Here is an 11,160-nt window from a genome sequence, read left to right as displayed (position 1 = left end):
TAACACATCCAAATATGTTGTTCACCCCAATTTCATAAGATAATTTAAAAAAGGAGGTAGTACTATTTAAGTAATCCAAAAAATCAGTAATACTATTCTTAGCTTTCCTCCATACAATAAATATTGTCCAGTTATCTCAAATATAAAATACAAGCTGTATACCAGTCATTATAAAAATAAATACCTGTGCTCCCATTCTAACATGACAACGTTAGCATACAAACCCCCACAAGCTTTCCCTATGGCTACTGCTTTTTTTCTTGGAGAAAAAAAGAAGTTTCAAAAAATATACAATTATTATATATTAATATATATTAATTATATAAAAAATGAAACTAGAAGTTATAGGTTAGGATGTGTGACAAGCAGCAATTTTTTTAAAGAATGAAAAGTTAGGGTAGCCCAATTGTTGAATAGTTTGAGGCAGGAATACAAGAAGAGAGAGTAAATGCTGGTAGATGTATACAAATTTATGGCTCATTATTGATTATGAATTTTCAAAAATAATTTTAAATTCAGAGTAAAGCACAATAGCAATACTTTTTATGGGGATGTACAAACCCATTGCATCTCTAATCACAGTGAGAGAAAGTACATATTTATCCCTACTATTCATTGATCAGTTCCAGACACATGGGTTTTATTTAAAATGGAAACCGACTAAAGGTAGGCAGTTCCCTGACTTACAATACCATGTTCAATTAAGTATGGAATGTGTATATTTATGTATGTTGAGGCATGATGGCTGTTTAGTATATATAAAAGTGCTGTATACATGACATTTATCATGGTAAGATACTGATGGTAACATGTCAGTATTTTTACAATGATCAAACACACTTGTCTCTCATGGAGAAGGATTTTTGAGGCAGAGTGCACAGAATCCAAAACGTTTTGTTAAAAACAGGACTTGTAGCAATGGTACTTAAAATATTTGGGTCTTATAGAGAATAATTTTGAGGCAGAGTGTAAAGACTCTTTTTGTGGAACCTCTCTAGAGGAACTGTAAATGCACTTGAAGAGTTTTAAGAATGGCCTATGGAGTTAAGTAATATTTACTAGAACATGTCTGTTGATGTGTTTGGGATTGTGAGGCAGCTTCACATCAGTTCGAACACCATACCCATGGACTTCAAGGATTACTGCATTCCAAAGAGATTTAAAATAGACTAGAAAGCAGAGATGAATTATTATGTTGTCCAGAATTGTCTTGAATGAAACTGCTCATTTCTCCTTTAAATTGTAAGTGACATTTCTTGATTCCTGATTAGGTTTTAAGTGAGCTCTGACTGTAAATGCCACTGTAAATAAACCACAATTAAATTGAGCTAAATGTCAGCAGTGTGTTACCCGCTATACTGGTTGCTGCAGCAAGCACGATGTGTTCCATGTTTATATCTGTGCATTCTTTCATTATATCCTACAAGCAGAAGAGTATTTGAGTTAAATGCACCACCTATGGGAGGAGGTGGGAGAGAGAGAATTGTTACTGTTCTTTATGTCTATCATATTAATACACAGAGAATGTCAGTGACTGAAATACTATGGTCTAGATGTGGAAGGAAACAGGAGGCAAATTTTGAAGAACTGACTATTATTCTGAAAGTTGTACCCACCTAACATATGATTTCTTACCAGTTTGCTGACAATGTAATTTCTGTGCTTGTCAGAATTTTTAGCCAGCAGGTTAATAATGAAAATTAACCAATAGAATGTGATAAAAGTAACTGCCTGAATAGTAGAACCAGCTGATTCTCTTTGCCACTGCCAAGTTAACCAAATGTATGATGTTGTTAAATGAGAATTAATTGAAGGGGGCTTATATTCTGGGATCATGGTCACACTTGCTAAGGAACCATATGTCTGTTGATATAATACAAGTAAAAAGTGGAAGGTGAAAGCTGTGTGTCCAAGAAGGTAGATTGAAGTATCCTGTAGCCAAAGTAGAAATTCAGACTCTGTTGGATAAAGTGCTACATCTTCTAGCTTTGGTACCTAATTTAAGACATGACATCAGAAGTGGTCAAAATTCTCTCAATTCAGGTCACTGTAGAAATTATGGGGGGGAGGGATCACAGATAGATATTTAGTGGTCTGCATGTTCCACTAGTAAAATGGGGTGTGGAAAGGAGGGGTAACAGTCAGTCTGAGACCCTGTTAAAATGCATACCCAGTTACCGAAAATGGGATAGAAATAGAAACTTTAAAATAACTAGCGTTTGTCTTTGACCGTGTGAAAACAGAGAGGTCCAGATCAGCATCAGTAAGCCCATTATGAGAAACAAGGGGACCTGAATGGAATTGTAGGCATCTCCCAATGTAATGTCAAAGCAGATGGCTGGTCAGAAACAGGACGCTCAGCAGCCAGCTCTTAAAGAAGCAGAGCTTGCTTAAAACTGTTGTCAAAGCCAAAAACTGAAGAAATTTACTGGCATGAATTGACTTTGTGAAGGATGGAATGACTGAAGAGATACCAGTGTACTTTCATAGGAATAGTCTATCTTAAACTTAAGGAATTCCATTGTACTATTCAAATATTCAGCAAACCTAACCAGGTCCTGCTCACTCCCTTTCCAAATCATAAAGCAGTCATCTACAAAACGCTAATAGGTTAAAACATTTTATTTAAATGGATTTCGTGAGGTGTTAATATATTCACACTCCCATTGATTAAGAACAATGTTTGCGTATGTATTAGCCATGGGTGTCCCCATAGCCACCTCTGCTTTTTCCAGAAAAGGTTGACCATTAAACAAAAAAAGTTTTAACCAAAAATTATCTCAATCAAGCTACAGATGTTTTCTTTTTCCCTTTCAGCCATTCTGGTATTGATAGATACAAATTCTATAACAGCAGTTATACCATAACTCTTAGGAATTACTGTAAAGAGTGAGTTTATAGCCAACGTTACTAATATATAATCATTCTCAACATTCTGTTTATACCATGCAAATAATTTCTTTAAGAAGTTCCCTGTATCCTTTATATAGCTGGGACAAAGGGTTAGGTATTTACTTAAAACACCCTGCACATAAATAGACAATGGTTCGGTCACCCACCCTCACCTCGAGACAATTGGCCTCATTGGTGGCTTAGTAATAGATTTGTGCAATTTGGGGATCCCATAAATCACTGGAGTCACTGGATATGTGACTGTAAAATAATTAAAAAGTTCAAGTGATATATCTCCTTGTAGTTTCAAATCATAAATAAACATTCACATCAGTAATATGTTTTTTAATGGTCAATTGATGGACTATTCCTATGAAAGTATTTCATATCTTTATGTGCAGTTGTATAGGGAATCTAATATATTGCAAACTTCAGTGTATAGGAAGGAGGTTCAGGTTAACAAATATACTCATTCTAGGAGTGTGCACCCTATGCATATCTTTAGGAATATAGTTGAGTCAATTTATGAGGGTGAGCAGGCTTAATACCAATGAGAACAAATGTAAAGAGCAGATAAAGACCATGTTTGAGGAATTTAGAAGTAGGGGTTATGATGAAAATCTCCTTCAAAAAACTAAGAGAAGTATTGGAAAATAGGTGGTAAATTGCTGCCCCATTTTTTGGTGATTCTGCACAGCCCATCCCAGTAATTAATAATGCTGAAACTGTACTTAGATATGTTACTACTTATAATATCTACACAAAACAAGTCAAAAGTATAATAAAACAGAATTGGAGGATTTTATCCTGCATGCCTGAACTGCCAGATAGTGTGGGAATCGGACCGAAAGTTGCATATAGGAATAGTACAAACATAAAAAGAGAACTATGCTATAAGGATTCTAATGATAATCAAGCAACTTCCTTGATAAAGAAAAGTGGTACATTTCACTGTCATAATTCCAGTTGTTGCAATAACATTTGCAGCAGTATACAATTTCAGCATCCAATAACAAAGGACATTTTTGGGATTGTGTCAAACTACATGTAATGCCGCTATGATAGTTTATACTGCAACATGCATATATTGCGAATGTTTCTATGTAGCGAAATGTTCAAGGTGGCTTAAAGACCGCATTATTGAACACAAATCCGATATTAGAAGGTTAGTAGAGATAAATTCCTTAGCAAAGTACATTATAGAAAAAGGTTTGCAACATGGCTTTAAATTTAAAGCCTTAGAAGTTGTGCATAGTTGTTTAAGGGGTAGGGACATGAAAAATAAACTTGAAATTGTTGAGTACAGATGGATTACTAGACTGGAAGCAGATAAACTTCCAGGATTGAATAATGTGGTTACAATAAAACCGATTTTGGTTGCAAAACAAACAATATAAATAATTTTTATTATAATTTTAGAATGCTTTTTAGAATGTATTGTCTCTTAGTTGATTTTTGTTTTTAATTGGTTGGCTGTGTCATGTGCTGTTTCTTAATGATGTATAAACTGAATGGAATGAAAGAATATTGTATACTGAAGAAGGGTGTTTACTGAAAGCTTGATCTTCTATTGAATAAATTGAGTTTTTCTACTGGATTTGTTTTTTTCTTGCTATTACTGCCTACATCTTGTGGATTTTGCTACAGTTGGTTAGTGTTGTTAGAACATATTTTACTACCCATGAAAATTAATACTACTTGGCTACCTTTGAATAACACTAAATGTTTGTCAAGCCGAGAGCTACTCCATGGATTACTTTGCAAATTCCAGCAGTACCAAGATGTTATGGAGATTTTGCTTTAAGCCATACACCACTTGAGTTCTTTGGCTTGTTTGCTTGTGCTAGAGGTGCCACTATCTGATGTTTTCATGCACTGAAATTCTTGTATCTCAGAAGTACTTGGTTTTGTTCTGTAGTAAAAAAAATATATAATGGCCACAATTCTGTAAGCATGCTTCCCATGAATACACAGTAAACCTGCAAAGTCAGACCAGTCAGTGTTTAGCTGATATAAAACAACACCAGGGTCAGTCAATTTTATCCACTGACTGTTTTCATTCAAAATTGTAGCCCCTCAATTCACTAGAATACCTTTTATGTTTTTGCTCTGATAAACTCTGACCACCATAATGCATAGCGGCTATTGTAATGTATATGTATATATATATATATATATATATATATATATATATATATATATATATATTTATTTTTTGCATACACTTAGTCATGCAAAGGCAGATCAATTACTAGTGAACTGTGATCCAGCATCAGCATGGTCAGTCAGGTTCTCCACAAACTGTATATGTGCCCAGTGACAACCACATTGCTGACTATGTACACCACAGATGTTTGAATGTTATCAAATAAAAATGATGGCAACAGAAATGTATTTCAACTTGTTTAACATAAATGCACCTAGCTCTTTAAAGCCAGACCATTGAGTGTTAACCTGTTCATAGGTGTGTACTAAGCTAATGGCCCTGGAGCCTTTACAAGCCTAGCCCCAAAAAATTGCCTAGGCACAGTGCCACCCAAAGTTTGGTTCACAGTGCCCCTATGCAGTAGGGCAACTGGAGTTATCCCTGGAGTGAGTTTTCTGTTACCCATCCACTCGTCAATATTTGTCTTGAAGAGGTCCAGTGAGGTGCTGTGCTTGACATGAATGAGAAGGTTATTCCAGAGTATGGGCAGTCTTTGGGAGATGAGCCTGTCTCTCCAGCATGTTCTGTTAATTCTGGTAATGAGGTTGTGATCTCTGGAGCATGTGTCATGGGTGGATTGGGATTTATTTAGGTGTAGCATTTCAAGTAGGGCTGGGCCGGACATGGCTTTGTAAGTCAAGTAGAGCTCACCTCTAAGTAGACTATAAGAGACTGAGAACAGCTGAGGTTTCTTGAGTCTATGTAGGACATGTGTTTAAGGCCTAGGATCCTTTTTGTAAGGTATATTTGTGGCCTCTCCAGCTGTTGTAGGTGTCTGATCAGGTACATGCGAAATGGGGCATTATATTCGTTGTTTCGTCTAATGATGGATGAGTAGAGAGGGATGATGACCTCTTTCTTCTTGGATGTGAATCCTTTGGTTATAAGATGTGGCACATAGAAGGACTTTCTGACCACAGTGGCAGAAGCTGTAAACAATAATGTGATGGTCGAAGGTGAGGTGGCAGTTGACCTGGGTGCCCAGATCTCCTATGGCCCCTTCAGTGTTCTGTGGGCTCCCATCAACATGGTAATTTGTGGGAACTGAGTTTTTTTCTAAAAGGAGAGATGACACATTTTTTTGGCATTTAGCTTCAGGTCATGGTTCTGACATCAGTCATTAGTCTCAGAGAGGCCCTTTTGTAGGATGTCTGCATCACTTGGGGAGTTAATGACTCCTAGCTTGCAGTCATCAAAGAACTTGGTCAGTCAGATCCTTCTGTGTTGGCCTGGACTTCTGAGAAGTAGATGCCAAACAGGAGAGGGCCCAGGACTGAGCCCTGTGGGACTCTACTCATGACTGGTCGACAGTCTGACTTGGAATCCACAACTTTCACTATGTGGGTCCTGTCTGTGAGCCAATTTGCAACCCACCTAGTGATGTAAGGATTGATGCCTAGTTTGTTGAGTTTATCAATAATACCTGAGTGGGGAATGGTATCAAAGGCCTTGGCCAGGTCAAGGTGGGCTGTATGCACTGCACTGCCATACCCTCATCCAGAGCCTTGGTGACTGCCTCGAAGAAGTCAACCAGGTTCAGCAGGCAGGATCTCCCCTTGACAAAGCCTAACTGTGTGGGATCAAGAGTTTGGCAATTGCCTACATCTTTAAGCAGGTCCATGATGATGTGCTCCACAGCTTTGCATACCAGACTCTTCAGGCTAATGGGGCAATAGTTCCCAGGGTCTGTAGTTGCTCCCCCTTTATGGACAGGGATGACTGTAGCAGTGCATCATTCATTAGGGACATAGCCTGAGATAAGGCTGTCATTGAACAGGGAACACAGATGTGGTGCCAGTTCGTTTCCTAGCTCATGTAGGATGCAGCCAGATATATTATTAGGTCCCATTGACACAGTATTCTTGGCTTTGGACAATGCAGTTTTTACCTGTGTCGCAGAGATGGTGGGTACCAGGATTTCTTCTGGTATTGTGATAGGGCCCTTGGTGGGGGAAGGGTAAAGCCAGCACTGAATCTGTCGACCAGTATATTGGCTGTATCTGTTGGCTCAGTATAGGGGGTGACATTGTGCAATAACTCAGAGCAAATCTCAGTATTGCCTTGGAGGTTTTTGGTATAGCTATAGAAGGCTTTGTGGTTGTTTTTGGTGTCAGCCTCAATTCTGCCTTCATAGCTGGCTTTAGAGGATTTGATAAAGGCTCGCAGCTTTTTGTTGAGACTGATAAGGGAGGTTTTCCAGTCTTATGACTTCATTTCTTTCTGCAACAGTTTCTTCCTTCTGTTGTAGAGTTTGATGGCTAGGGACCACCAGATTCGCTTCCTTTTTTTGGAGGAGAGCATCTTAGTTATATTTGGTATGGCAAGGTCCATGCATTTGTATACATGCTCGTGCAGTACATTGGTGTATGATTCGGCAGTCATGCAGCTATTTTCCATTGGCATGGGTGCCGAGAAGTTAGCCACCTCTGTTTTTTAGGAGCCCAAAGTCTGCTTTAGAGAAGTTTGTCAGGGTGGTCACCTTAGCAGGGGGTGTAGGTGAGATGGAGATTTCCACAGTGATCAGTTTGTGTTCAGATTTAACCATGGAGGAATTGACCATAGGTGTGGAGCAACAGTCTGCCATGTTGATGATAACCTGGTTGAGGATGTTGCTTCCTCTAGTTGGGTCAGAATGAGCTGGTCCAGGTAATTGGAATTGATAAATTCCAGAAAGCGTTGGGCCTGTACATCGGTACTTTACTAATTTTCCCAGTTGATGGAAGGGTAGTTGAAGTAACCCAGTATGAGAGTATTGCATTGGATCTTGATAGATTCCAGAGCACTTAGGAACTTGGAGTGAGAGTCTAGGGGCATGTTTGGGGTTCTGTAGCAGGCTATGACTTGTGTTTCCATCTTACCCAATGTTATTTGTACCTGAAGTATCTTGGATGCATTATGCTGGGTTACCAGTTTAGAGGAGTGCGTATCCTTTGAGTATGGAGACACCACCACCTTTGGAGCTACCGGCCATATTCTGAGACCGAAAGGTATGGAATGAGTTGTAGCCTAGGAGTGCAGGTGTGCTTTCTAACTCTTCAAACCAGGTCTCCGTAACAGCACAGATGTCAACATTCTCCATTTTGAGGAGAGATTCGAGCAACTGCATCTTGAGATTTAGACTTCTAGCATTGAGCAGCATTAACCTCATTGCATTTGTTTGTAGCTGTTACAGTGGAATTTTGGTCTTTGGAACACTGTCTAACAAAGGCACTATAGGGGTGGCAAGAGCCTTAGCCAGTACCCTGAATCCCAGTGGTGACAGATGCAGGCCATCTCTGGCAAAGCATCAAGGTCTGTCGATCATGTTGTACAGGCAGACAGATATTGGATCCCATTAGAATGACACCAGAAACTTAGCCACTTGTTGAAGTCTATCACTTTCTGCTCATACTGTGGTATCATTCTGGGTGATGGTAGAATACTGCTTAGGGCTAGGGTCATACCTGCCTGGGCCACATAATCCGAGAGTTCCATCACATCTCTTTTCATGTAGTCTAGGGAGGTACGTCTCTGGTCATTCACACCCACATAGACAATGACTGAGTCATATTTGTACTTGTTGTGGAGTGACCTGAGTGCATGTGTTGTGGTGGATCCTGGCACCTGATAAGACAACCGACTGTCACCTTCTCCTTGTTCAGCCTAGTGAGTGGGACATCAGTGTGCCTCGCAATTGAGTCTTCTGTAATTAGTACATTGGGCAAAATGTTTTGCCTTAAGGTCTTGGGTTGAGGGGCACACTGTGGTGGTGAGCTATGTGTTCTGGGGTTGGTGTGTTGTAGTGGTCGAGTGATTTTCTGTTTTGGGGGGGTCTCTGGGTAAATTTTTATTGAGAGCCTCCGCGAAGGTCGGTGTATGGTTTGTGTTTCTATGTGTGTAGGTTGTGATGGTTGGTGTTTTGGAGGGCTATGTGTTCTATTTAGTGAGTTGCAGGTGTTGACCTTCTCCTCTTGACCAGCTAGTCAGGTCTTGGTTGGCGCATGCACTGCTTCCAGTTTGATATAAGTTCATCTCTCATAGGTATGAATGTTGGGAGGTAAGAGGAGAGGGTTGTCTGTGTACATTAGACAGTTACCACACTGTCTCAGAATGCCCAAGTGCATCAGGTTATCAGGAAAAGCACAGGAATTTGCCCTACAATCATACCAGGAGAGGTGGTCATAACTAATGAGTACTGGTGCTGTTACCACGTAGGAACAACTAGTGCTGATAGCACCAATGTATGCTACAATAAATGCTACAAAAGTCTCTTAAAGTGCTATCCAGTTACGCCATGTGCAAGAAGTAAAAGAACAAGCACGTTCTGAGGGGCAAATTGAAGAGCAGAATTTCTGGCACCTGTAATAGTTTACCTCAGATGGATGATGATAGGATCAGTCATTTGTAATTAAAAGACTGCTCTGTACCTGCCAATTATAACCACTTCAGTTGTGTGCACCCTCAGATATTTGATTCTAATGAAACAAAATTAATAGCCATGGTAATGCATTTGTGCTTGTTTCACACAAAAGCACACTAGCCCTGACTAAACAATCGGTGACATTCTGTAATCCCGTAATGGAAGGTCAGTCATTTTTCAGTACAGACTTTATGCATAAATACCATTTATAGCTATTTTGGCTGAATGCATCACACGTCTCATTGTGATCAAATACAAAAAATGGATTTGGTAATATGTTTTTTCCAAAAACACTTGAAATAAAATGAAATCCAATCTGCAACTGCAACCATTTTATTAAATAATAAACAATTAATACATTTAACTATAAAACATGCACATAAATACTCAACAAATAAACATGCATCAGATGATCAAACATTTAGTTAGTAACCTGTAAACCACTTGCCTTACCAAACAAAGAATACAAAGAACATTAAGTCCTACCACTCATTCTAAACACACACAGATTTATTGAAGCAGTGCATCCATGCTTCCTACCAAAAATATCCAACCACCAAGAAAAAACAAGATGGGGGTGGACAGGAGGTGGGATGCTCTAAACAAAATAACTTCTCTAACCATCCAGACTTCCACCACAGCAAAGAAAGGGAGAGCTGTCCCAAAACCACACCAAAAGAGGCACAACTGTACTCAGTCTAACAATATAAAGGCTATAAAACCTCTGCCATCCTTTACCTCACTTCCTGCCCCATACCCCACAACCAACTAAACCTTAACCCTTCAACCCCTATGAAATACATCTCTTATTTCCCATACTACCCTTCCATACATTCAATCCCTTCTCTGCCTCCACTCAGTTTATCATGAGTGGTTCTTGGACAAAGCATCTGCAAGCAAATCCTGTATGTCCAAAGACACTTGAAATGAAACCAAATCAGCAGTTGCAACCATTTTATTAAATATCAGCAATTAATGCATGAACCATGCCATAAAGCATGCACATAGATACTCCGTAGAAACTGTACATCAGATAATAAAGAAACATTTAGTCAGCAGAAACTGATCATCTTACCAAACAAAGAATATAAGAAGTGTCAAATCCCACTGCTCAGCAGAAACTGATCATCTTACCAAACAAAGAATATGTGTCAAATCCTACTGCTCACTGTACTCGCCAACATTTATTTCTTCTGAATATTCAACTATCAAGACAAAAGGGGGGGTTCCAATGTAAAACCCTCTACATCCTCCCGTAACCAATTTCTGCAATGCCAAATGTACACTCAACAGATCCAAAGCTATAGCATTTAAGTCCATGCCATCTTACTGTATCAGCAGGCATCTCTTATCAAAATCTGTAGGCTTAATATTCTACTTAATCTTAATAATTCTACATAATAATCTTAAACTCCAACAACCACACTACCCTATATTGGATACTAGTCAGTAAGAGAGCCCCCAGTCATATATAGCAGGCTGCTTATCAGATAGCCTCAGTGATCACTCCCCAACATTCCTACTCAAACACCTATACCAAGTTAAACCTGTCATCTACCGTCAAATGCATAAAAAAACTAAACTTTAACATACTCTCATTCATCTCATCCCTCAAAGAATGTAACTGGCATCCTCTAAAGTACCTCAGTCTTGATGATGCAGT

Source organism: Protopterus annectens, chromosome 17.part0 (assembly GCF_019279795.1).
Source record: "Protopterus annectens isolate FY-2018-M chromosome 17.part0, PAN1.0, whole genome shotgun sequence".
NCBI lineage: Eukaryota > Metazoa > Chordata > Ceratodontiformes > Protopteridae > Protopterus > Protopterus annectens.
Note: the sequence above shows the minus strand (reverse complement) of the source record.